The sequence below is a fragment of the Crinia signifera genome, chromosome 3 (assembly GCF_055691185.1).
Source record: "Crinia signifera chromosome 3, ASM5569118v1, whole genome shotgun sequence".
Classification (NCBI taxonomy): Eukaryota; Metazoa; Chordata; class Amphibia; order Anura; family Myobatrachidae; genus Crinia; species Crinia signifera.
The window spans coordinates 72,687,863-72,715,738 of NC_139219.1; the positions used below are offsets into that span (position 1 = coordinate 72,687,863).

The window sequence follows — 27,876 nt, forward strand, 5'->3', positions numbered from 1 at the left end:
TGAAACGTTGGACACATATACAGTGTTATTGTGTCATTATTTCGTCTGAGAGTGCCGCCACCATCCGAAATATTTGATGTACCCGTTGCACTAGCGGGGAAACTTTTGGAAGGCACCGAGCAAGTTATTTCCAGAGGCCACGGAGTGACGGCCCCACGCAAGCTATATATATATATATAGCTTGCGGTGACGGCGGCACTCGGTCAAATAAATACACAATAATGCATCTCAATTGTGAACAATTGAGATGCGTTATTGTGTATTTATTTGACCGAGTGCCGCCGTCACCACAAGCTATACATGTCCACTGCAGGAGCAGTGGGACACAAAGGAGGGCACCGGCCACAGCATTCATTCATCCAGAGTGCCAGAGACCAGCCGATACATATTATATATATATATATATATATATATATATATAAAAATATAAACTAACTTGAGTATATATTTCTTTTGCAGTTTTTGGATCATCAAAAGTATATATATGCATATGAATGATTATATTAAATGACTTATTTTTTCACTTTGTGGCACAGATACCTGCCTGCCTTTGGCCTCTTTTATGTCAGTTTTACATACTTATTTTTAAATTATCTACACATTTAAAGTCATGAGAGATTTATTTTACTAATTAAAAAAAGTATGTATCTACTGTGTCAGTATCTGTGTCAGCATATCTCCATGTGTCAGAGTCCATCTGTCCATGTGTCAGTATCTGTGTGTCAGCATCTGTATCTGTGTCAGCATCTGTATATCAGCATCCACCTATCATTGTCAGTATCTGTCTGACTGTCTGTCAGAAACAGTGTTTCAGTTTGTGTGTCAGCATCTGCCAATGTCCATCTGTCTGCTTGTCAGCATCTGCAGTGTGCTACTATCCATCTGTCCGTGTGTTAGGCTCCTTGTATCCAGGGTCGGTGCAAGGCACCGGAGCGCCCCAGGCGAGTCGGGGTGGGGGCGCCCCGGTGCCGGGGTACCTGTTGTGCCGTCTGGGGAGCGGGCAGGGGGGTCTATGGTGGCGTCTGACAGGAGCCTGCAGTGGTGCCCTTGCCGCACCGGTACCTGCGGCGCTGTGTATAAATCTGGCGGCGGCGGGGGGTCCCTGCAGGGAATAAGAAATAACTAGCGCTATGCGGCGGTGCGGGAAGCGCTTCTGTTTTAAAAACACTGGCCGCACGCTGATTGGCTGAATCTCAGCCAATCAGCGTGCGGCCAGTGTTTTCAAACCCGGCAGCACTTCCAGCGCTGCCCCATAGCCCGGCGGATAGCGCTAGTTATTTCTTATTCACGGCAGGGACTCCCCACCGCCGCCAGCTTTATACACAGTGCCGCAGGTACCCGCGCGGCAAGGACACCACTGCAGGCTCTTGTCAGAAGCCGGCATGGACCCCCCTGCCCGCTCCCCAGACGGCGCAGCAGGTACCCCCTTTGCACGGGGGGCCAGGGGCGAACTGCCCTGCTTGTATCCATGTGTCAGCATCTATCTAAGTGATGTCCGTGTGTCAACATCTGTGTCAGCTTCCATGTGTTAGTGTGTGTCAGGGTTTTTGTGTAAGTGTGTCAGGGTTGTCAGCATCACCACCCCTGTCATCTTAATGACTAACTTTGATTGTTTGATTGACCATTTCCCCTTGTTTTGTATTGATTTATTGCAGGGTATAGGAGATGTAGAGTAGTGATGTAGTTCAGGGTATAGGGGGATGTAGTGTAGTGATGTAGTGCTGGGTATAGGGGGGATGTAGTGTAGTAATGTAGGGCAGGTTGTAGTGATGTAGAATAGAAATGTAGTGCAGTATAGAGATGTGTCCACATACATCTTGGTTTTACTGCACCATGTACGGCACAATTTGCTACACCTTGGACTCTGCAAAAGTCACACTTTGTGATTTTTCTAAAAATGTCCACCTCTAATCTATTACTTTATACAAATTCTACTGCTGCAAACAATTTTCAGAATCCCAAAGGTGTGGTTTATGAGTCTCCCGAAGGTACAAAGCGCTATAATAAAAATAAGTGAATAGTGACAAAGGAATGTGCACTAAAAAATATATAGATGGAGAGATGTACTTCCCCCTTTTAGGTATCCATATCTTCCTTGGCCTTTGGAGTGTCTCAAAGAAATAAAAGTTCAACAGTCCAGCATCCAATAGATGTTTCCAGTCGGAGAAAATAAAGAAATAACAATGTATCAGAATAAAGAATAAATTAATGATCCTGCTAGTGTTCTGTTTCTTTTTGGACTGTAGTTCAAATTGTGTACCCCACTCACACGTATAAGGTTAAATTAAAGCATATAACGGTTTCTTTCTTCTTCTATATGTCAGTCACCAGAAACTTGACAGGGCGTACCTCTACTCACATGCACACAAGCTGTTATAGGCTTATCAAGGTATCTTTATTCTAGTTGTTCAAGAAAAGGAGGGGAGCGTACCCCACTCACACTCTAAAGGCAGGAATAACGCCTATCTTTGTATGGTTTTTTCAAAAGGTCTCAATTTCTGAAGAACCCACTGTAGTTTTAATATGTTTGGCGTACCCTTACTCACATCCAAAAGAATGTGGAAACACTTATTAAGGTATCTTTTAGGATTCAAGATATATTACAGATGGCGTACCACACTCACGATATCAAGAGCAGGAATCAAACACATCTGGGTATCTTTGCCTTTAGCTTCCTTGTATTCTTTAATCCTCCCATATAGAATATATTGAGAAAATTTCCAAAAAAATAGGTAAAAAAGATTTTTATTACAGAGTCCAAAAACAAGTTAAAAGAGGTCCGATTCGCATAACAAATGCAAGCATGAAAAAATACAATGGGTGGTAAAACATGAGATAAAAAGTAAAATAAAAAAATTGCAGGCTGAGCCCCAAAAACCAGGAGGCAAAAAAAGAGACCACAACACAATCACTGCAAGATGGTACAAGTCCGGACAAAAGTGAATGGTGATAGAATCCAAAGTTACCTCCGTGGCTCTGGATGCAGAAAGTAAAAATCCCCTGGTGTCAACGCGTTTCGGCTCACTTGGAGCCTTTTTCAAGACATGGGGACTGTAGCAAACGTCTCAGTATTTATGTGGTGATCCTCCAATCAAGGTCACCGGAAGTGACATCAATTCATGAATATTCATTACATCACATATACCAAAAACCTTTTAAAATACATACATTATTATAATATAGCAGCGTGTTTGCTTCTGGTAACATCAAATAAATGATCCTTGTATAAATATAGTGGGTGACAGGGATTTAATTTAAGTCACTAGTGTTTCATTTCCGGAAAAGGAAATAATGCCGCAGTATAAAAGATAATAAAAGGCGGAAAAGTCTAAATTTTATACATAAAAAATTCTATCATAGTTAGGGATACACCTGCTGATGTGATAAAAAAGACTGTGGTTTATTATGTTCCACGATCCCTTTCGTAGCAGGGTACATCGTGGCTTCCGGTTTTGAGATTGAGCAGGTGACACGCACTATGCGTGTCACCTGTATGCCGTGTTTTCCGATAGTGCGTCACCTCCGGTGTTGGGCTCCAGAAGGTGGAACGCACTTTGCGGGTCACTTCATACGGCGCAACAGTGATGGGGTACCGCATTTCTCCACTAAGTAGCGTCCCCTAGGGGCACATAACATAAATTGCAATTAAGATTTAGAAATTATAAGGCAAACAAATTAATAATGTTTCCTAAAGCAAACATCACGCTTAACAAAAGGGATGCATATGTACATATATTACTCAGTTCATATTTTATACAAAGAGAGAAAAAAAAACAGTTACTATATTTTACAATATTTCACAGCTCATAACCAATTTATAAGAAATAATTTTTTCTCTAATGTACAAATTCACCCATTCGGGACCAGATGTCGGTGGCATTATATACAAAAAGAGAAAGACAATTTTTACAGTAATTCAATGGTTAATGACTTGTTTACAGACACAAAAAAGATTATTGCTATTCCATTGGAGGTTTTCACCCATCTGGGACCAGATGTAGGTGACATTGCCCTCTCTAAAAGACATATATGTGTATGAATTTGGAGAGATTTCTTCATCTGAATATTTCTAAAAAAGACAGAGAGTGTTGTTAGTCAAAAAAGGAGAGTACTGTTAGTCAAAAAATAAAAAATATCAAGCAAGGCATACGGTCTCTACAAAAACCACTTAAGCTCAAAATCCTTGTTTAGCCCTGAGGGTACAAGGGTCTTGAGTCTATGTATGAATTTCATCTCCTCAGTTGCCAACATTTTTGCTGTGTTGCTGTGTCGGTAATTGTGTAGTTTCACGGCGCCAAAAGTTACTGAATCTAAGGAATCTTTTGACTGGGCCTTTATTACTGAATTTTCAACGAAACATCGTAAAATTGAGAGGATTATGAAAAAGCATTGGAATACTCTTAAGATGGATCCCATTTTGGGACCAGTACTCCCCAATAGACCAGTCCATATTTACAGGAAGGCACCAAATTTGAAGTCAAAATTGGTATCTAGTGCATACAGTATATGACAGATGAAAAAACCCCTTACAACCGCACACAAGGTTTCCATAGGTGCGGATGTTGTCTGGGCTGTAGAAATATCAAATCTAATGGTGTAACAAAGTATAATAGTATAAAGATCAATAGACAAGAAGTCATAATTAAAGACTTCATTACTTGTCATACGAAAAATGTAATTTATGCCATACAATGCAGTTGTAACAAATATTGGTACTTGTTTCCTAGAACGGCCACAATCGTGAGTGATCGTGGCTCTTAATTAAGGGACACGATCCTCACGATGTGGCCGATTTTTTACAATTTTTTCCCTTTGAATGACAGAAATCGGGTCAATCGGTCGGTCGCGACCAATTAAAATCGGCCGCGATGCGACCGACCGATTGACCCGATTTTTCCATAGACTTCAATGTTAAAAAATCTTTTAACATTGAAATCGGGAGGATCGCGTCGGTCTTGTGCCATTATAATGGCACAAGATGAGATGGACTTGATTAAGTCCATCTCACATAGGGTAAAATGATAAAAAAGGTGAAATGGCCCAATATGACCCATTTCACATTTTTTATGTGCCCGCCATGACCCCACGATAGACGTCAACCCGAAGCGTGGCGAGCGCAGCGAGCCCGCGAGGGGCGGCGGTGCGCGTCCTCCGACCTTTTCATTCCCCTACTATCCACTAGGGCGTGGAGTGAGAATAGAATAGTGTGGCGAGCGCAGCGAGCCACCGAGCCCGAAGCGTGGCGAGCGCAGCGAGCCCCGCGAGGGGACGCGTATACCTGTGAAGTTAGACGCGTCCCCTCGCGGGGCTCGCTGCGCTCGCCACGCTTCGGGCTCGGTGGCTCGCTGCGCTCGCCACACTATTCTATTCTCACTCCACGCCCTAGTGGATAGTAGGGGAATGAAAAGGTCGGAGGACGCGCACCGCCGCCCCTCGCGGGCTCGCTGCGCTCGCCACGCTTCGGGTTGACGTCTATCGTGGGGTCTAGCCCACTTAGTAACATTTGGGGGGGCAATTGAAAATAATCAGGTGAAAAAAAAAAAAAAATCGGGTGAAAAATCGGTCGGTCGGATCGGTCGCATCGCATGCGACCAAATCGCATGCGATGCGATCGATCCGATTTTTTATCTTCCGACCACAACGATCTAAATCGTTGTGGCCGTGCTAGGAAACAAGTACCCAAATATTATATAGGGAGAACATCCCGACCATTAAAAATTCGGGTTAATGAACATTTGAGAAATATCAAGAATGGTTTGGAAATCCACGCACTATCTTCCCATTTTAAACTGATACACAATTGTTCGAGTGGCTTCATAAAATCGTTTTTTGGGGCTAAAGGCCATAAAAGAAACTGTTAGACACAGCAACACAGCAAAAATGTTGGCAACGGAGGAGATGAAATTCATACATAGACTCAAGACCCTTGTACCCTCAGGGCTAAACAAGGATTTTGAGCTTAAGTGGTTTTTGTAGAGACCGTATGCCTTGCTTGATATTTTTTATTTTTTGACTAACAGTACTCTCCTTTTTTGACTAACAACACTCTCTGTCTTTTTTAGAAATATTCAAATGAAGAAATCTCTTCAAATTCATACACATATATGTCTTTTAGGGAGGGCAATGTCACCTACATCTGGTCCCAGATGGGTGAACACCTCCAATGGAATAGCAATAATCTTTTTTGTGTCTGTAAACAAGTCATTAACCATTGAATTACTGTAAAAATTGTCTTTCTCTTTTTGTATATAATGCCACCGACATCTGGTCCCGGATGGGTGAATTTGTACATTAGATAAAAAATTATTTCTTATAAATTGGTTATGAGCTGTGAAATATTGTAAAATATAGTAACTGTTTTTTTCTCTCTTTGTATAAAATATGAACTGAGTAAAATATGTACATATACATCCCTTTTGTTAAGCGTGATGTTTGCTTAAGGAAACATTATTAATTTGTTCGCCTTATAATTTCTAAATCTTAATTGCAATTTATGTTATGTGCCCCTAGGGGACGCTACTTAGTGGAGAAATGCGGTGCCCCATCACTGTTGCGCCGTATGAAGTGACCCGCAAAGTGCGTTCCACCTTCTGGAGCCCAACACCGGAGGTGACGCACTATCGGGAAACACGGCATACAGGTGACACGCATAGTGCGTGTCACCTGCTCAATCTCAAAACCGGAAGCCACGATGTACCCTGCTACGAAAGGGATCGTGGAACATAATAAACCACGGTCTTTTTATCACATCAGCAGGTGTATCCCTAACTATGATAGAATTTTTTATGTATACAATTTAGACTTTTCCGCCTTTTATTATCTTTTATCCCGGTGGAACGCAATGCGTTCCACTGCGGCATTATTTCCTTTTCTGGAAACGAAACACTAGTGACTTAAATTAAATCCCTGTCACCCACTATATTTGGAATCGGGACATCTGTCAGAATGAACTTAGGTCTACAGTCATTAGGTCGACCCCACTAGGTCGACTGGCAGGAAGGTCGACCTGACTTAAGGTCGACATGGGCCAAGGTCGACATGACTTAAGGTCGAATTTGCATAAAGGTCGACATGAGGAAGGTCGACTGGTCATAAGGTCGACATGGGTTTTTCACTGTTTTTTGATCCGAATGTCGACACAGTCGACATGGACACAGTTGGCAATGAGAATTGGACCCTCGCAATGCTCGCTATGCTTCGGGCACGGTGCCTCGCTGCGCTCGGCACACTATTTTATTCTCCCACCACGCCCTAGTGGATGGTAGGGCATGAAATACCGCCTGTCGGCACATGTCGGCTCAAAAAACAGTGAAAAACCCATGTCGACCTTATGATCAGTCGACCTTCCTCATGTCGACCTTTATGCAAATTCGACCTTAAGTCATGTCGACCTTGGCCCATGTCGACCTTCCTGCCAGTCGACCTTCCTGCCAGTCGACCTAGTGGGGTCGACCTAATGACTATAGACCTAAGTTCATTCTAATAGATGACCGCATCCCCTATATTTATACAAGGATCATTTATTTGATGTTACCAGAAGCAAACACGCTGCTATATTATAATAATGTATGTATTTTAAAAGGTTTTTGGTATATGTGATGTAACGAATATTTATGAATTGATGTCACTTCCGGTGACCTTGATTGGAGGATCACCACATAAATACTGAGACGTTTGCTACAGTCCCCCTGTTTTGAAAAAGGCTCCAAGTGAGCCGAAACGCGTTGACACCAGGGGATTTTTACTTTCTGCATCCTGAAGCCGACCAGAGCCACGGAGGTAACTTTGGATTCTATCACCATTCACATTTGTCCGGACTTGTACCATCTTGCAGTGATTGTGTTGTGGTCTCTTTTGTTGCCTCCTGGTTTTTGGGGCTCAGCCTGCAATTTTTTTATTTTACTTTTTATCTCATGTTTTACCACCCATTGTATTTTTCCATGCTTGCATTTGTTATGCAAATCGGACCTCTTTTAACTTGTTTTTGGACTCTGTAATATTTTTTACCAATTTTTTGGGAAATTTTCTCAATATATTCTATATGGGAGGATTAAAGAATACAAGGAAGCTAAAGGCAAAGATACCCAGATGCGTTTGATTCCTGCTCTTGATATCGTGAGTGTGGTACGCCATCTGTAATATATCTTGAATCCTAAAAGATACCTTTATAAGTGTTTCCACATTCTTTTGGATGTGAGTAAGGGTACGCCAAACATATTAAAACTACAGTGGGTTCTTCAGAAATTGAGACCTTTTGAATAAACCATACAAAGATACCTTGATAGGAGTTAATCCTGCCTTTAGAGTGTGAGTGGGGTACGCTCCCCCCCCTTTTCTTGAACAACTAGAATAAAGATACCTTGATAAGCCTATAACAGCTTGTGTGCATGTGAGTAGAGGTACGCCCTGTCAAGTTTCTGGTGACTGACATATAGAAGAAGAAAGAAACCGTTATATGCTTTAATTTAACCTTATACGTGTGAGTGGGGTACACAATTTAAACTACAGTCCAAAAAGAAACAGAACACTAGCAGGATCATTAATTTATTCTTTATTCTGATACATTGTTATTTCTTTATTTTCTCCGACTGGAAACATCTATTGGATGCTGGACTGTTGAACTTTTATTTCTTTGAGACACTCCAAAGACCAAGGACGATATGGATACCTAAAAGGGGGAAGTACATCTCTCCATCTATATATTTTTTAGTGCACATTCCTTTGTCACTATTCACTTTTTTTTATTATAGCGCTTTGTACCTTCGGGAGACTCATAAACCACACCTTTGTACTTCTGTTTAGGACTACTGGTGTTAGTCCTCTGAGTCCCCTGATCATTCAAAGCTGCTACAGTGCAAATTTTCAGTCACATATACTTTGTTCTTCAATTTTCAGAATCCATCTACTTGCTACATTTGGAAAAACAGCTAAGCCGTGTTTTACATGTGACAAATTGAGAAAAAAAGCCAAGATGTATGTGGACACATGGTGACACACAGTTAGGCAGTTGGGGGGACATGCTATGAGGGGGCCATGTGACAGATGCTTAGGGCATTTGGGCACACAGTTAGGCATATGGGAACATGCTGCTCTGGAGGGGGCTCACATTCCATTATAGTACAAACCGCATTAATTTTCCATAGAGTGGGAGGGCCCAAATCATATTTTTTTGCACCTGGGCCAGAACTTACTAGTTCCGCCAGGGCTTCACTTATATATATTGAAACATTATACTTTTTTTCTGACTCCCTTGGAAAGTATTAACCTGCTTTTATCACAGCCATATAGTTTTATAGCGACATATTGTGTTTTTCTATATACCTTAATATGTATGCATGATAGAATTTATGACATGTATGGCTTCAATAAAAAATGTTTTAAAAAAATGTATGTGAAAATGCGGTGCATATATTGAGGGGACACACACCTTATTAGTAACATAAAATGTTCTTTCCACAATAATGTCCACCTAAACTATTATTTATTTTCAATGAAAGGGATGGGGATACAATCTTTGCATAAATACTACCTTAAATACAAAGGTTGGCTGATCACAACCCCTGTGGTGGCTGACCACACCCCCAGGGCCACTACCACTGTATGCCACAGGTTGGTCATTCAATCCCCAATCCGACACTGCAGACAATTTATCTGTTAGAGACTTGGAGCCAAATGTAACATGAGAATCAGAAAGTGAGAGATTTTGGGAGAGTTTTCCCATTTTTTTTAAAGCGGCAATCAATTCAACCTGGTTTATCAGTGTAAATGATTGCCGCTTTAAAAAAAGGTTGGTCATTCATTCCCCAATCCGACACTGCAGACAACTTATCTGTCTTAATAGGACTGATTATGTTAGAGACTTGGGGCCAAAAGTAATATGGTGTGAGAATCAGAAAGTGAGAGATTTTGGGAGAGTTTTCCCATTTTCCCCATTTTTTTTAAAGCGGCAATCAATTCAACCTGGTTTATCAGTGTAAATGATTGCCGCTTTAAACAAAAAAAAAGGAAAACTCTCCCAGAGGGGCAGATTTATTAAGCCTGGTGAAGTGATAGGTGGTAATGCCCCAACAAATTAGCTGTGTTTGAAAAATGACAGTTAGGACTTGATTGGTGTGTTATTGCCTTCCACTTTATCACTTCACCAGGCTTAATACATCTGCCCCCAGAGAGTCTTAAGGGGTGTACACACAGTGTCATTTATACCCCTTTCACACTTGCAGAGCCGGGTCATACCCGGGAATGTGTTCCCGGATGCTTCCCGGGACTCTACCCAGGAATGTACCCTTTCACACTGATCCCGGGAAGTCCCTGCAAATACATATGCATGTCATTAGAAATGGACTCCAGGGCTCTGAAAGATTATATCAGCATTTGTGAGCTCCAATCAGCAGCTTTTTTAAAGTCCCGTGTACCCAATCCCGGGTACGGGACCATTGGCACTGACCGCATCCCAGGTCGAATCCGGAATCTACCCAGGTCAGGACCTGGGTAGAAATCCTGGGATGTTCATCCTAGGATATTCTTTCAAGACCCTTACTTTCACACTGAGCTAAATCCCGGGTTGATGCGCGTTCATGTGCAAAACCCGGGATATTTTTGCAAGTGTGAAAGGGGCATTAGGCAGGTTATTTGACTAGTCATAATAGCCTAGAAGGTTAGCAAAATCCCACGGTGTTAAACATGCAGGCAAAATAGCAATAGCAAAATAGACTGTGCAGGCAAGGTAATTTTGACTAGATCATAGACTATAATAGTGAACATAGACAAAATGTCCAGTGCATATAGTCAAAATAGCTTAGTCATAAATTGTCCACTATCAAAAATCCCACATTGTGTGCACGCCTTTATATCTGCACCTAATCACTACACCATTACCCAAACTACGAGAGAATAATTCTTCTTGTGACGCTAACTATGTAATGGTGTGTACACACGGTCAGATGTGCCTTCAGATACTATCCACGATCCGATTAGATCGGATCGTGGATAGTATCTGAAGGCACATCCAATTTGCATACAAGTCTGACTATATAGTATAGATCTGCACTATATAGTCAAGGTAGACAAGACTTTCTGCCTTGCGATACGTGAACGCGCATCGGAATCGGATCGGGATCTGAAGGGTTAAAACCCTTGCGATCTGCATCCGATTCCGATCCGATGTTGACTATATCGTCAACATCGGAAGGCAAAAAGTACCGTGTGTACACACCATCAGTGGCGTAACTATAGAGGGTGCAGGGGATGCAGTTGCTATGGAGCCCGGCGGCTTGGGGGGCCCCAAGGCAATCTCCTGCACCCTCTTAAAAAATGTAATTATTTTTTATCACTGGGGTCCCGGCAGTCCGGGTCCCGGCAGGGATACAGAAGACGGGAAGTGTGGTGCAGTCCTGGCAGTGGAGGGAAGCGGTCCGGAAGGAGGCATGCGGGGTGTTTTTGTAGGTGGAATGCTGCGCTGAGCTGCCGGTCTAGCAACACAGCAGTGACAGCATTGTCCGGCACTTCTCTTCGTCGGGTGCCTCCTCTAGGCTCCTCCTCCAGCCGGTGATTGGGAACCGCAGCTGGAGGAGGAGCGTCAGTGGTCAGTGCCCCGGCCCCCCAGGCTGTCCCCGGGTCCTCTGATCCTGCCTGCCTAACCCGGCATACCCCAGCCTCAGCAAGCAGACAGGGCATGCATACAGTACAACAGTGCTGCTGCTGCCCGTGTCAGCTGGCTTCCTGCACAGCCACAAACAGTGACAATAGCATCAAACTAATGATCATTAAGTGTGCATGGAGGGGGAAGGGTTGTGTGTATTTGGCATAATGTATGTACTGTAAAAGGGGTGGAAGCTGGGAGGGGGGGGGTGTTGAATTAAAGCACCAAGCATATAATAGGTGGGGTGATTAGCATAAAACATACAAGGGGGTACACAAACTTATAATACAACATATGTCTATGCCCCATCACTCCCATCTCTCTGTCTGTCTATCCGTGCCCCATCCCGCCAGTCTGTCTGTAACCCCATATGGTGCTCTGTCTTCTCGTCTGTCTATCTATGCCACCTCCCATCCTTCCATCTGTCTATGCCCCTCCCTTCTGCCTATCTATGACCGCTCGCATCTATATGTCTGTCCACATATGCCCCCCTCACTACCGTCTGTCCATGCATCTATGTCCGGCCCATCCAGCCGTCTCCTGGGGGTCCATCTATCCATTTATGCACTCCTCCTGCCTTCCCTTCCAGACGTTTATACCCCTATATGGTGCTCTGTCCATCCATCCCTCTGCTTCTCCTGCTCACTCCTTCTCCCTCTCTCCCTGACACTCTTTCTCTCTCCCTCCCTCCCTCTCTAACTTTCTCCTCTCTTTCTCTCCTCCTAAGACCCTCCTTCTCTCTTGCTCTCTCTCCTGAGGGGCATTTTAATGATAAAAGATAGGGGGGCCCTGTCAATATATTTTGCTATGGGGCCCACAAAGTTCTTGTTACGCCCCTGCACACCATTAGTTCTATCTGCTCAATCAAGTTTCCTTTACAGTTCTAAATGTCTTGGGAGATTTGAGAAAACTCAATCTATCCTTTACTGACCGCTTCAGGTGTAGGTGGGAACAGCCCACACGACAGAAATCACTTGGAACAAATTGAAATATAGACGGCATATGTACCTATAAACACACACGTACGTACAATTGACCCAACATCTCATGATTTTTTGCATTATGTTTTAGCCTCACATTTTTTCAAACCTTTCTTTTTTTAATCAATCATTTTAGCACTCATTATCTGTGAATGCACATTGTACATAATGCCAAAGTATATATTAATATCCGTACAAAAGTTAATCTCCCACAAACACACCTATATATTGCTGGGTAAATGCTGTGCTCTTGTGTCTGCCTGGTTGATGTGTCAGATTTCTATTTTCATGTTTTGTTCTGCTCTATCCTAGCCTCAGGGCCTTCCTGTGTATTCGGGAGATAATAGCTGCCTAAGTATCTGCTACACTGAAATACTGACCCATGTTTTATGATGTTGGCATTTCTAGCTGTGGGCGATACTCAGTCATTTCCTTCTATTTCAGTGCAATCCTTACTCAGGTTTCTGAGCATACTACATAGATTAGCACTGGAAATGTTGTGGAGTTTAGCAATCTTCCCTACTAATACAGGGTTTTTATTATTATTATTATTATTATTATTACAATGACTTTTATCCTACTGTTATACAAATATTTATGGTCTTTTGCCCCTACCTATTACAATTGTTCCATTACATTTTTATTCCTAAATCTTGCAAGGTATGTGCTAAGAATTCATTGTTTTTTCTATTACTGCAATTAATGTTTATATTTTCTGTTTTGATTATTATAATCATAAATCAGGGTTGCCTACCCTCCCGGAATGGCCGGGAGGGTCCCGAAAATCGGGTCACCCTCCCGGGCCCCCGGAAAGGTGGCCAACCCTCCTGGATTCTGGGGGACCCCCGCTCCCCCCTCTGATTGCGGTGCTAAAATTACTTTATGTCTGAGATCTCCGGGGAGGGGGCGGGGCTAAAGCGGCATAATAGCGTCATTTAGCCCCGCCCCCTCCACGGGGATAAAGATAAATGGAGTAACTTTCCTGCATGGGGGTGGGGCTTAATGATGTCACGTTTAAGCCCCGCCCCCGAACTCGTGCTGAAAGTCTCCTCTCCGGGCTTCTCCCAGAGAGGAGCTTGTAAAAGTCGGCAACCCTGTCATAAATGCAAAATCATGAGCTGGGATACGGTCACTAGGTCAACAAGCATTATGCTGACAAGCATTAAGTAGACCACTGAAGGTCGACATGACTGAAGGGCGGCATGCAGGAAGGTCGACACAAGCATTGTCAACATGGGGTTTTCCCTTTTTTTTTTGAGTTGACAGGTGGTATTTCATGGCCTATCATCCACTAGGGCGTTGTGGGAGTATAAAATAGTGTGCCGAGGCACTGTGCCCGAAGCATGGCGAGCACAGCCAGCCATGCGAGGGGACGCGGTGCACATTTTTAGTGTCCATGTTGTCTGTGTCAATATTCTGTACAAAAAAAGTAAAAAAAAAACATGTCGACCCTTTGACTGTCGACCTTCCCCATGTCGAACTAATGCTTGTGTCGACCCAACGACCCTGTCGTCCTTCATGCACTTCAACCTTCAGTCATGTTGACCTTCATTGGTCGACCTAATACTTGTAGGCCTAATGTCTGTCTATCCAATGATCCAGACCCCATGAGACAGAGGCCAATTTTCAAGCCACCATACCCTATAAATAATGTCTAAATGGCCATTTCCACTTTATTATATAATCCATACATTTATTAATGTCAAAAGCAGGAGCTATCTCCCACATCTGACACAAAGACCTGATCATACTGCAGGCCCCACCCCGGTAGTACGGCCTAACAAGCTCTGAAAGTCAAACGAGCTTGTGTGAGTGATCCAATGCTATCTGCAATGGTTACCCACCTTGCAGGGCACCCAGAGGACCTTTCTGATCACTCCACATTGTGCTGTAGCTGACCCTTATGCAAACTGCAGCTCTATAATAATAATAATACTCTAGCACTTGCTGATTTGTGACAGTGATAGCATTGCATGGTAATGCAGCACACGGCATCTATTACCAGCCCATGTGTCAAGTAGGACATATGTAAACCTGGCTTCAGGCGTTGCTTTGGCAGTCCCATTATACAAAGGGGGTGATTCTGAACGCACGCATGCGAATGGCTGTATAGCATAAACATCCATTTGCAGCCTTACGTGTGGGGACAAAATTTTGTGTGGGGACAAAACATTGACGGTCGCCGACCAAAGAATGATGATGTAAGCGCTCGCAGATCTAAGACACCTCTGTAGTGTCTGATCTGCAGGCTCCCTGTACGGGAAGAGGGTGAGGGCAGCTGACACCGCACCTGCGTCATGGCAGAATTTCCATGGGAACACCCAGCGTTTTTATGGGAATGCTCATGGGCGTGACCACGGCCCGCCGACCCACACCCCCCCCAACCGCAGTGCTGTGTGCGAGCGGCCAGTGAATAATTAAACAACGTAGATGCACATGCGCATAAATGTTTATGCGCATGTGCTGTCGCGAAACATCGCTCCCCTGTGCGACAGCTCACGGGAGCGTGTCAGACAGAATCAGCTCCAAAGTCTCAGTGGAATGTGGGCACTAAAGCAGAGGGTCGACGAAGAAGAATGTGATATAAGTGGTGGTACACGTAGCTTGGAGGCAGGAGAGTAGGATGGGAGTTAGAGAGAGAAGCTGGATTAAAAGATGTTTTTTTTTAAAAGACAAGGAATATGTCAGCTAGAAGCAGGCAACTGTGGGGGAAGAAAAGGGACTGAGAGATTGGAAGGCTCTGGGGTACAGGGAATAGATTTTAGGGGGAGATGATGAGATGATTGGCTATTGGGGAGAAGGCACAGAGGGAGAAGGTGTGTGGGTTTGGTTAGAAGCAATAAAGTTAACAGTGTTGCGGTATGTGGAAGAGTAATGGCTGTGAGTGAATCAGATCCTATGTGGCTGTAATTTAGCGGAAATCACTTTTGCCCAGTGTGCAACAAGCTCCTCATATTGACACTCACCCACTACTCACAGATAAGGAAGGCGATGGAGTACCTCCAGGCTTACATTATGGTAAGGGTTACTGAATCACACACACACACTAATGGAAACACTTGTTCACTGACACACAGTCACAGAGATGCAAAACATATTGTTACACTGATAAACAGATTGTGGTGTAAGTGTGAGTACTGTTTAGTCATTGACCTTATAATAAAAACAGTTGCAAATACATTTGAAAGCAACAGCAGCAAAGGGTCACAATTATACAACTAACTAATTGTGTTTACATACATTATAATAATAATAATTCCCAATATTCTAGATTATTATGAACTGCATTAATACACAGAACGAGCCACTAGCATTTGGGGTGGATTTTAGATGAGTACCAAGCATTCAGGTTACCCCTAGACACAAGGGTAATAATAGCTAGCCCCCATTGCCCAGTTTTATTATTTGCATTTTTTTGGGTAATAGACATTTGGGTAATAAACATTGTCAGTTTAACATAATTAGAAAACAACCCATGAGCCATTACATTGTATTTTATTGTTAATTATGCATACATATTTACAGGGGATTACTTTACATGTATTCAGCTTGCGCTCGCCACTCGGGCTTCGGTCTCGGTGGCTCGCCACACTATATAAAATATATATAACTAACTATATAAAACTATATATATATAACTAACTATATAACTATATAAAATCAACTCCACGCTTCGGGGTGGGGGAGTGCGTTAAACCTATTTTTTGGACATACAATCATATTATTGTACACCTAATGTCATGGCATCGCACACCCTATAAAATTGCATGCGATCGCATGCAATTTTGCGGCAGATGCGATGTGATGGCCCGGGGCTGAGAGAGCAGTGAATAAATTACATAGGAAAATCGTATCACATCGCACATCGCATGGCCCTAAAATGGCCCACGCGATGCGATTTCCCTACGCAGAATAGCCCACTAAGCAAATTGCTTAGTGGGCGCCGTTCTAGGAAACAAATACTGAAAAAATATTTTCTTAAGTATACATTAAAAGCAGTGGCGTAACTACCGTGGGTGCAGGGGGTGCAGCTGCTATGGGGCCCGGCAGCTGGGGGGGCCCGGTGGAGAGCAAACAGTCCCCTGCACCCTCGGTAGTTTCATTATTTTATTATAGAGCCTGGCGGGGGGTAGTTACGGGCCGTGCAGAAGGAGCGCAGCCTCAGCCTGCAGAGGGAGCCTGCCGGAAGGGGGGGGTGACGTCACCGTGTAGGAGCTGAACAGGGAGAGAACAAGTGAAGCGCAGTCACAGTGCGCGGGACGGCGCTACCAACGCGCTCTCCCTGCATTTTTCTAACCTGTAGCTGCTGCCAGGTGACGCGCAGTCAGCGGCACCGGAACAGGGTTAGTGAAGCGCGACTCCTCTATGTCAGGTTACTCTCTCCTTCCCCTCCTCCCTGCACTGGCGCACCCCTATTTTATGTCAGGCCCGTATCTCCTCCACCCGCTCCCCTGTATCAGGTACTCACCTCCCCAGCATCCAGGGTCCCCCTCACCCCGCTCCCCTGCTTCGGCCGGTGACTCTGTTTTTAAGAGGGACCAGTTCCTGTTGCCAGTAGCAACTGCCACAGTATACTAGTCCTTTTACAGCTCCTATTCTTTACAGCAGCTAGTGCTGTATTTCTGTCCATCTACTGTACACTTACATATATATATATATATATATATATATATATATAGTGTATGTGTATATATATATATATATATAGTGTATGTGTATATATATATATATATATATATCTACAGTGCATATATATATATATATATATATATATATATATTGTCATATTTTGTATATGTTTACAGCAGATCAGTCATTATATTATCTGTGGCTTGCTCTAAAATCAATTATATAGTTATAAACCTGCCGTAACTATATTTAATGTTTCCTTTTTATGTAATGTTTTATTGTTTATGCTTGTTATTGTTTCCATAGTGATAGTTGATGCCGCCCCCTGCCGCGATCCCGGGACACATCATACGATGACGGCCGAGCTTGATGACATCAGTACGCCACCACGAATGTGCAGTGATGCGCCGGACAGGCGGCCCGGCGATGCACGGGGATGACGCCATCACTTCAACACTTGTGGGGTATAAGGTGAGCACATTTTCATGTAATATTTGTATCCTGATGAAATTTTTGTTTAGAAAATGAAACGTTGCTAAAGAATTCGGTCTCTGCTTGATTCTTCTATTGGCGGACCCGAGTGACACTGCTATTGGCACTGTATATATATATCCCCCCTTTCCAGGGTCATGAACCCCCTTTTCCAGAGAGATCATGACCTTGGAAAGGAGCACGTGACTCTTGGCAAGGATCAATATTCCCTGTCATCGAGCAATTAAACCCTGGCAACAAGCATGTAGGTAAGCAGAATTTATGTGGCATAATATGTAATAGGCATTACAGTTTGTGGTATAATATGTAATGGACATAACGGTGTGTGGTATAATGTGTAATAGGCATTATGGTGTCTGGTATAATGTGTAATAATCATTATGGTATGCAGCATAATACAGTATGTTAAGGGCATCGCGATGGCGGAATAATGTGTGATGGGCATTACAATGTCACATAATGTGCAATGGGCATTTGCAGGGGGGCCCCATTATAAATTTTGCTATGGGGCCCACAAAGTTCTAGTTACGCCTCTGATTAAAAGTACGTATAATAAGAGTCGTTAAGTTTAGAATGCCTCTGCGAGAATATATTGGTAATTAGATGAACATGACAAAAATATTATTATTATGGGTACTTGTGTAGTTTTACGGCGCCACTTACGTAGTCAGCGTAGTGTCCCTGTCAGCATCAGCGTTGCGTTCCCGCAGTCAGCTTGTGCCTGCGACTGTGTGTATGTTTGTGGCTAACTGGAGCTTACGCAGTTAGTGTAGTCAGTCAGCGTTACGCAGTTAGTGTAGTCAGTCAGCGTTACGCAGTTAGTGTAGTCAGTCAGCGTTACGCAGTTAGCGTAGTCAGTCAGCTTTACGCAGTTAGTGTCAGCGTTGTGTCATCGCTTATTACATTGTGTGGGAACCATTGACCATTTTTAACCTACATTGTGTCATCATTATTGTTTCAGATGAATGACATGACCGGTGTGAATGTGTTCCTGAAACACCCCCACTATCCACATCAGCCCGAAGTGTGGCGAGCGGACGCGGTACTTGTCCTCCCGACCTGTTCATACCCCCACGTCGGCGTGGAGTTGATTCTATAAAGTGTGGCGAGCCACGCGAGGTGCCACGTAAAAAGAGCCCGAAGCGTTGCGAGCGCAGTGTGCCCCGAGAGGGGACGCGTATTACTTTGTGTATTCCGTGGCTCCTTGCAGGACTCGCTGCGCTCGCCACACTTCGGATAGTGGGGGTATGAACAGATCAGGAGGACGTGTACCGCGTCCGCTCGCCACGCTTCATGCTGAAGTGGATAGTGGGGGTTTTAAATTAAGGCATTTGCCTGTATGTAACATGGAGCACAGGTATTAGGGTTAGGGCAGGGTTGCCGTACCCTGCCGCATGAATTACGGAGATGCACTTGCGTCTGAGAGGCACGTGCGTCCCAGGCAGATGGAGCGCCTCTCCGCCAGGGATCTGGCGGTTACCGTTGCTGTAAGAGAGGTGCTCACTAGACTTCCCAGGGACGCCGAGGACAGAACTGCAGCTCCCAGGGACAGTACGGTGATTACGCAGGGCTACCACGGGGACACTAGGCTGACTATGCTGGGAGGCCTATGCTGACAACGTAGCGTAATATGGCGCTGTGAAACTACACAAGTACCTTATTGTGGTATCCGTGTTTAAGATCTCGGTGTATAGGGGGCCTATATACAGGGCTATTTTTCAGCAGGCTCCAGCAGGAACTGAGGCCCTTATTCTAGTTCACTCTTTCTGACAAAATATTTCTTAGATGGACAAAACCATGTGCACTGCAGGTGGGGCAGGTGTTACTTGCACAGAAATAATTAGATTTGGGTGGGGTTTTACCCCTGCCTCACCTGCAGTGCACATGGTTTTGTCCATCTAAGAAATATTTTGTCAGAAAGAGTGAACTAGAATAAGGGCCTCAGTTCCCGCTGGAGCCTACTGAAAAATAGCCCTGCCTATATATGATGACTGTCATAATTTCTGCCACCCGGGAAAGATCCTTATCATGGGAGTGGCGTGGGTGTGTAAGCTATACATCTATAATCACAAAATATATGCAATACCCAATCATGTTCCTGTCAAATGAAAATACTCACTGTTGGGTGTGTTGGTAGTATGAGTACATTAGGACTACGATCCGCCTGCGTGTGCACTTATTTTCTGCACTTTCAGGTGGACCCAAAACTGTTCCAGCTGCTATGACCAAATACCAGATAGATCTTGCAAATATAGCCATCTACTGTACATCCTGTCTCATGGTTCTCTGGCCGGGTAACAAGATTGCAGCATGTGTGACCGACTGTTGCATTGCTCACTCCCAGCTCAGAGGAAACTATTAGCACCTGCTTTCCCATGATGCCCCAGGACTAGTAATAACTGGGGTTTAGTGGCATTGTTTAGAATTGCATGTTGTTGAGATCAGCCTGCACACAGAGATATAGATGTTATCATCATCAACATGGGAAATTCCATTTAACATATAGATATACCTGCTAAAAGGGAAGCATCTGAAAAGGTTGGAGTTAACTTTCGTCTGCACAGTGTTGCTGTAATTCCCCTTACTGTGGCCAATGCTGGCCTGTCACTCAAAATACAAGGGGCTGTCATGTAACTGGAAATGTAGATTTAAGCGGAGCACAGGTACACAAATTACTGTGCAGGTCATACGTCTGAACTTTCCTTCCATAATAGATTATTTTGAGCAGTTCTAAAATTAGATTACAATGTAACCTGACTATATTTGTGGTATACAAATCCTGAATATGACCTGCTCCTATATCTACGGTATACAAATCCTGAATATGACCTGCTCCTATATCTACGGTATACAAATCCTGAATATGACCTGCTTATATCCATACCTCCCAACTTTTAGAAATCCCCGACCGGGGCTCCGGCGCGGCCTGCCATGCACGGATCCGCAATGGAACGTGGCTTCAGGCAGAGTTGTGAGAGTTGCTGGCCATGCCCCCTGTCCCTCTGCCTCCCCTGAATAGATGCTGCGCACACTGCATCTAATTACCGCTATTAAGCAGTGCCGCAGGAAGCAGGGGGGACGACCAACCTCCCCCCTCCCAAGAGAAAAACGTGACTGTTCCGCAAAAAGCAGAACAGTTGGGAGGCATGTATATACTATGATCTGAATCTATGATCTGAGCTGCTCTTATATCTATGGTACAGATCCTGACTATGAGCTGCTCCTATATCTATGGTACACATCCTGACTATGAGCTGCTCCTTTATCTATGGTATACATCCTTACTATGAGCTGCTCCTATATCTATGGTATACATCCTTACTATGAGCTGCTCCTACATCTATGGTACACATCATGACTATGAGCTGCTCCTGTATCTATGGTACACATCCTGACTATGAGCTGCTCCTGTATCTATGTTACAGATCCCGACTATGAGCTGCTCCTATATCTATGGTACACATCCCGACTATGAGCTGCTCCTTTATCTATGGTATACATCCTTACTATGAGCTGCTCCTATATCTATGGTACACATCCTGACTATGAGCTGCTCCTGTATCTATGGTACACACCCTGACTATGAGCTGCTCCTATATCTATGGTACACATCCTGACTATGAGCTGCTCCTATATATATGGTATACATCCTGACTATGAGCTGCTCCTATATTATGGTACACATTCTGACTATGAGCTGCTCCTATATCTATGGTATACATCCTGACTATGAGCTGCTCCTATATCTATGGTATACATCCTGATTATGAGCTGCTCCTATATCTATGGTACACATCAAGACTATGAGCTGCTCCTGTATCTATGGTACACATCCTGACTATGAGCTGCTCCTGTATCTGTGGTACACATCCCGACTATGAGCTGCTCCTGTATCTATGGTATACATCCTGACTATGAGCTGCTCCTGTATCTATGGTACACATCCTGACTATGAGCTGCTCCTGTATCTATGGTACACACCCTGACTATGAGCTACTCCTGTATCTACCTGTATCTATGGTACACACCCTGACTATGAGCTGCTCCTGTATCTATGGTACACATCATGACTATGAGCTGCTCCTATATCTATGGTACACACCCTGACTATGAGCTGCTCCTATATCTATGGTACACATCCATACCCTCCAACATGACCCATTCCATTAGGTACAAAATGCTCTGTTCCTGGACTTCCCTGCCAGTGGCAGTTACAGATGTGAGCCTGCAGCACAGTCCAATATTCAAAAAGGGGAGCCACACCAGCTGCCATCCCAAACATCACTGGGAGTTGATGTGACCCCCCCTCTTTGAATATTGGACTGTGCTGTAGGCTCACATCTGTAACTGTCACTGGCAGGAACAGAGCATTTTGTACCTAATGGGATGGGTCATGTTGGAGGGTATGCACATCCTGACTATGAGCTGCTCCTGTATCTATGGTACACACCCTGACTATGAGCTGCTCCTGTATCTATGGTATACATCCTGACTATGAGCTGCTCCTATATATATGGTATACATCCTGACTATGAGCTGCTCCTATATTATGGTACACATTCTGACTATGAGCTGCTCCTATATCTATGGTATACATCCTGACTATAACTTGCTGCTCCTATATCTATGGTATACATCCTGATTATGAGCTGCTCCTATATCTATGGTACACATCAAGACTATGAGCTGCTCCTGTATCTATGGTACACATCCTGACTATGAGCTGCTCCTGTATCTGTGGTACACATCCCGACTATGAGCTGCTCCTGTATCTATGGTACACATCCTGACTATGAGCTGCTCCTGTATCTATGGTACACTCCCTGACTATGAGCTGCTCCTGTATCTATGGTACACATCCTGACTATGAGCTGCTCCTGTATCTATGGTACACATCCTGACTATGAGCTACTCCTGTATCTACCTGTATCTATGGTACACACCCTGACTATGAGCTGCTCCTGTATCTATGGTACACATCCTGACTATGAGCTGCTCCTATATCTATGGTACACATTCTGACTATGAGCTGCTCCTATATCTATGGTACACTCCCTGACTATGAGCTGCTCCTGTATCTACGGTACACATCCTGACTATGAGCTGCTCCTGTATCTATGGTACACACCCTGACTATGAGCTGCTCCTATATCTATGGTACACATCCTGACTATGAGCTGCTCCTGTATCTATGGTACACACCCTGACTATGAGCTGCTCCTGTATCTATGGTACACTCCCTGACTATGAGCTGCTCCTGTATCTATGGTACACATCCTGACTATGAGCTGCTCCTGTATCTATGTTACAGATCCCGACTATGAGCTGCTCCTATATCTATGGTACACATCCCGACTATGAGCTGCTCCTTTATCTATGGTATACATCCTTACTATGAGCTGCTCCTATATCTATGGTACACATCCTGACTATGAGCTGCTCCTGTATCTATGGTACACACCCTGACTATGAGCTGCTCCTATATCTATGGTACACATCCTGACTATGAGCTGCTCCTATATATATGGTATACATCCTGACTATGAGCTGCTCCTATATTATGGTACACATTCTGACTATGAGCTGCTCCTATATCTATGGTATACATCCTGACTATGAGCTGCTCCTATATCTATGGTATACATCCTGATTATGAGCTGCTCCTATATCTATGGTACACATCAAGACTATGAGCTGCTCCTGTATCTATGGTACACATCCTGACTATGAGCTGCTCCTGTATCTGTGGTACACATCCCGACTATGAGCTGCTCCTGTATCTATGGTATACATCCTGACTATGAGCTGCTCCTGTATCTATGGTACACATCCTGACTATGAGCTGCTCCTGTATCTATGGTACACACCCTGACTATGAGCTACTCCTGTATCTACCTGTATCTATGGTACACACCCTGACTATGAGCTGTTCCTGTATCTATGGTACACATCATGACTATGAGCTGCTCCTATATCTATGGTACACACCCTGACTATGAGCTGCTCCTATATCTATGGTACACATCCATACTCTCCAACATGACCCATTCCATTAGGTACAAAATGCTCTGTTCCTGGACTTCCCTGCCAGTGGCAGTTACAGATGTGAGCCTGCAGCACAGTCCAATATTCAAAAAGGGGAGCCACACCAGCTGCCATCCCAAACATCACTGGGAGTTGATGTGACCCCCCCTCTTTGAATATTGGACTGTGCTGTAGGCTCACATCTGTAACTGTCACTGGCAGGAACAGAGCATTTTGTACCTAATGGGATGGGTCATGTTGGAGGGTATGCACATCCTGACTATGAGCTGCTCCTGTATCTATGGTACACACCCTGACTATGAGCTGCTCCTGTATCTATGGTATACATCCTGACTATGAGCTGCTCCTATATATATGGTATACATCCTGACTATGAGCTGCTCCTATATTATGGTACACATTCTGACTATGAGCTGCTCCTATATCTATGGTATACATCCTGACTATAACTTGCTGCTCCTATATCTATGGTATACATCCTGATTATGAGCTGCTCCTATATCTATGGTACACATCAAGACTATGAGCTGCTCCTGTATCTATGGTACACATCCTGACTATGAGCTGCTCCTGTATCTGTGGTACACATCCCGACTATGAGCTGCTCCTGTATCTATGGTACACATCCTGACTATGAGCTGCTCCTGTATCTATGGTACACTCCCTGACTATGAGCTGCTCCTGTATCTATGGTACACATCCTGACTATGAGCTGCTCCTGTATCTATGGTACACATCCTGACTATGAGCTACTCCTGTATCTACCTGTATCTATGGTACACACCCTGACTATGAGCTGCTCCTGTATCTATGGTACACATCCTGACTATGAGCTGCTCCTATATCTATGGTACACATTCTGACTATGAGCTGCTCCTATATCTATGGTACACTCCCTGACTATGAGCTGCTCCTGTATCTACGGTACACATCCTGACTATGAGCTGCTCCTGTATCTATGGTACACACCCTGACTATGAGCTGCTCCTATATCTATGGTACACATCCTGACTATGAGCTGCTCCTGTATCTATGGTACACACCCTGACTATGAGCTGCTCCTGTATCTATGGTACACTCCCTGACTATGAGCTGCTCCTGTATCTATGGTACACTCCCTGACTATGAGCTGCTCCTGTATCTATGGTACACACCCTGACTATGAGCTGCTCCTGTATCTATGGTACACATCCTGACTATGAGCTGCTCCTATATCTATGGTACACATTCTGACTATGAGCTGCTCCTATATCTATGGTACACTCCCTGACTATGAGCTGCTCCTGTATCTATGGTACACACCCTGACTATGAGCTGCTCCTATATCTATGGTACACATCCTGACTATGAGCTGCTCCTGTATCTATGGTACGGGTTTAATACGAAATCCCGACAAGGGGGGGACGTGGATCGCCCCCCCCCCCCTTGCGGGCCCGGTGCCTCGCTATGCTCGGAACACTAAGTTATTCTCCCTCTATGGGTGGACACCCATAGTGGGAGAAAGTGTTGGGATTTCAGCGGTCAGGATTCCGATGTCGGGATTTTGAACGCCAAGATTATAACTGCATCCCTATGGTATACATCCTGACCACGAGCAGCTCCTATATCTATGGTACACATCCTGACTATGAGATTATAAAATAGTAATAACTTTAGCAGGTGCTGTTGCTATTAACTATTCTAGATCACCTTTACAGCGACCCCAGACCATCCAACTCCATTGCAAATTTTATGCTGCCACTGTACTACTGTATATTTATGCACAGATCTGTATCTATACAGTACAGACACAGAGGGATAAATTTACTTAGATGGGATGTTGCTCTGGGCATCCAATCAGATACTATTATCTTCTATATATAAAAACAAAATTGTTTCTCTTTCTACAGTATTTATCCTTCTCCATATCCCTCTTGCCCCCTCTTTTCTATTAGCTCTCTTGCCCTCTTTCTTTTTGTGACCCTCTTTTCTGTCTTCCTTTTTTATATTTAGTAGTGCATCCCTCACCAGGCTCCACAGCCACAGCCAGTGGGCATAGTTCACTGTCACCCAGGCCAAACCATTCCCCTAAATAGTCAGTCCAGACTGGGATTCCTGGGGAAGTGGGAAGCAGGAAGCCCCCCAATAAAGAGGTCCTACTCTCCAGTCTACCCCAGGCCTGTCCTGTCAGACAGGCCAGTCACAGCCAATCATCGGGCTGTTGCCATTGTAGTGGACACTGATTGTATGGCGACCGACCCTACAAGTGACAGAATTTACATGAGCTGCTCCACTTGCGGGAGCCGCACTATACAGTTTGTACAGCATGTACGTATTGCGCGGCTTGTGTCAGGAAGAATTGGGACATTCTTTGGTTTTGTTTAACCCCTGAATGCCTGTACTGAGAAGAGGACCAACCTGCACCCAAGGTTCGGTGAGTATGTGGTTTTATTTTTCGTTTACATCAAGTAGAGCACAGGTTCTCAAACTCGATCCTCAGGACCCCACACAGTGCATGTTTTGCAGGTCTCCTCACAGAATCACAAGTGAAATAATTAGCTCCACCTGTGGATCTTTTAAAATGTGTCAATAAGTAATGAATGCACCTGGCGGGAAACGAGAACTGTGTGAGGTCCTGAGAACTCTTGAAATAGAGGATTCTATTGGACAAGGGGACCGACCAGCGCCAGGGACAACGTGAGTATATGTGAGTTTATTCATGTTTAAAGTGTGTATGTGTATTCTTTGTTATTTTTAATATTTCATTTACAGGGTCTAAAGGTACCAAGTACGGGCATGAGGGGAAGACATTATTTAAATATGAGTTTTATAACATAGCTATCAACTTTGTATTCCCTGTGAAGAGGTGCATGGCATCGCTCTGAAATTCATCCCAGGCCCAGAGGGGACAGGAAAGGGGTAACCCCTTTGAGGGGTACCACATTACTGGAATCCTCAGGCTGGGCTGATTACTTCCCCTGTGGAATTACACCCCTGCTAGTGGACATGGTGCTGTTTCTAAAAATAAAGCGAACCCTACGAACCAGTGTTGGTGTGAATTATTTTGTCCTGTGTATTTTTTGAACTGAGGCTATTTTGATTTTTTAACTCTCCTGATCTGTGCAGACTTCTCATAACATGCTGCTCAGGGGGGCGTCTATTTTTAAAGTGTATTTTGTCCAGAGTTTGCCTAATTCTTGGGTCATGCAAACATGATTCCTATGGACCAGTGGTGGGGAACCTCAGGCCCGGGGGCCGGATGCGGCCCCCGTAGCCGGTCTGAGTGGCCCTCCCACCCACCTGGCAGCTTTGCCGGGAGTCAAGTACAGGGGAATTCTTGCGAGAGGTTGGTAGTTCTTGCAAGATTCCTCTTAATCAACAGCACCTGGAGACTGTCAGTACTAGTCAGCGGCAGCCGCCGTAGCAGGACAATTTGTAAGAGAAATTTTTACATATGGCCCCCGAAGGATTTTTTCCCCATACAAACGGCCCTTGGCACAAAAAAGGTTCCCCACCCCTGCCCTACAGTATCAAAAAATAATTTAAGCCACCCCTAGGCCAAAAGTTTCGGTACTTGTTTCCTAGCACAGCGCCACCGATTTTAATTGTATTGATCGGGGCCGCAAAAATCGTGTCGATCGCATCGCATGCTAACCAAATCTTATGCGATGCGATCGACACGATTTTTACATTGGAATCAATGTAAAATGGTCCCTGAGAGGTTGGTAGTTCTTGCAAGATTCCTCTTAATCAACAGCACCTGGAGACTGTCAGTACTAGTCAGCGGCAGCCGCCGTAGCAGGACAATTTGTAAGAGAAATTTTTACATATGGCCCCCGAAGGATTTTTTCCCCATACAAACGGCCCTTGGCACAAAAAAGGTTCCCCACCCCTGCTATGGACAGTACTCGCGAGTTTGGTTGATGGTGTATTTGAGAGTATTTGCGTGAAAGACATGACAATGAAAGTTTGATTCGATACAACCCTCCTGCGTTCGCCTTTCTGTTTGAAAAAAATGGCCATACACAATCAAGAATGCAACATCGGCCAAACGCGATTCTTAATAAACACTGCCCTATGATTAGTGTATCAGTCCCAGAGTAAGCACTGATA

At 44.2% G+C, this 27,876-nt stretch overlaps 1 protein-coding gene and 1 long non-coding RNA gene across 13 annotated transcripts in view; one reads left to right on the forward strand and one right to left on the reverse strand.

Moving 5' to 3' along the window:
• LOC146063545 (uncharacterized) overlaps positions 1-27,876 on the forward strand; it is a 760,354-nt gene that overhangs the window by 572,379 nt on the left and 160,099 nt on the right. For all 10 annotated transcript variants that reach the window (XR_014471608.1, XR_014471607.1, XR_014471609.1 and 7 more), the window contains one exon: positions 17,554-17,718. This is a non-coding gene — a long non-coding RNA (uncharacterized LOC146063545). The remainder of the gene's footprint in view (positions 1-17,553; positions 17,719-27,876) is intronic.
• ACOXL (acyl-CoA oxidase like) overlaps positions 1-27,876 on the reverse strand; it is a 392,072-nt gene that overhangs the window by 15,075 nt on the left and 349,121 nt on the right. The window lies entirely within an intron of this gene.